Source organism: Dermacentor silvarum, chromosome 4 (assembly GCF_013339745.2).
Source record: "Dermacentor silvarum isolate Dsil-2018 chromosome 4, BIME_Dsil_1.4, whole genome shotgun sequence".
Lineage (NCBI taxonomy): Eukaryota > Metazoa > Arthropoda > Arachnida > Ixodida > Ixodidae > Dermacentor > Dermacentor silvarum.
This window is the reverse complement of record NC_051157.2, coordinates 117,588,948-117,590,436: the sequence shown is the minus strand read 5'-3', so window position 1 is coordinate 117,590,436 and position 1,489 is coordinate 117,588,948.

Here is a 1,489-nt window from a genome sequence, read left to right as displayed (position 1 = left end):
GTGTGTGTTTCTCGACAAAACGCTTGTCCTCGGTATGGGTTCGGTAGGCTCCGCCTCAGAGAACCGCCAGAAATATTAGAAAACAGAACCTGCGCATCACACTCATATTATAGTGAGCGTGCGTATGAAAATAAATGAATAAAGTTAAAAGATATGTACACATAACTTTGTGTTCTTATTTTGACCAAAGTTCACTTTAAAGTACCACAAAAAAAGAAAAGTCGTGTGATGACGATGAAGTTACTTTTTTCTGAGAAAAGTACGTCGCATTCGGCTGTTACACTATTATAATCAGTTTATCCTCAATAGGAGAAAGAAAAAGTTTCATTACAACTTATTATTCATGCTTTTAATATATGTAATAATAATCTCTAAACATTGCGAAAATGCACAATAACACAGTTATTCAATTATGCATATACCGTTTTTTTGCAAAGCCAAAGAACTATAGAATATGCATACCCAGGTGACAAGTTTAAGTGAACCGGTGAGCCGTTCAACGAACCTGATACATTTCAGTGAGCTGAACCCTTCCGAGCCGCTCACTGAAGTGAACCGTTTTTGCCCATCTCTAATATATAAATATATATTATATATAATTATATATATAATATATATACGATATATGTAGTAGGATGGGCAAAACGGTTTTCAAGGGCCATTTATTACTCCGGGGGAGAACCTCTACAGCCTCTATGTGGACTTCACTGTGTTCAGGGCCCAGTATCGCTTTTGCCATCGGTTCAGGTCCGGCGCACTAGGATCAGTATTTTCGTGTCTCTGTATTCCGTTCACCTGGTATCGCACCATGACATTCGCGTTTCGTGCGATAAAACTGACGTAATAGTGAAATCGAATCGTACATAGCAGTAGACGCGGTGCCCATGACAGCAGCCTAATGGCTGACGTTGCCTGTGGGAAACAAATCCAGAATGAATCGCTAGACCCGCAGGTGGAGGCTTTATCTACATTATTTCGGCAAAGAGTGACTTTCCACATTACTGTAACGTTTTCACAAAATTGCGAGAAATAATGAACACTTACCTGTAAATCGACTGTAAGACAAGCTGGCCGTGATTTCAGAAGAAATCGAGTATGTTCCACACGTCTCTCTCAACTCTGTTTCCTGCTCGTAATGCTACAATTGATGCTTGCCCTCGCAATTAACAGTTTGACTAGAGGTTTAGCCCATACATGGCTACTCAGAACCGAATGTCAGCGAGAAATAAATTTGTGTCTCGCCTGTAGGCTACAATTTTCTATAAAGAGCTGTAGGGTTCGCTATAGACACTATGTAACAACTAATCAATATTCGCAGTAAACAGATTATTTTGTTTCGAGTAAAACTGGAAGCGAGGTATATGTTATCTAATAAGTTTAAACGCTGTCGCTTAGCGTAAAGTACATTTAGACGTTAGAAATGCGTAAATTTTTTACCAGTACTAGTGAATAGTTTCGCTCAGTACTTAAGCAATGAATACACAATGTA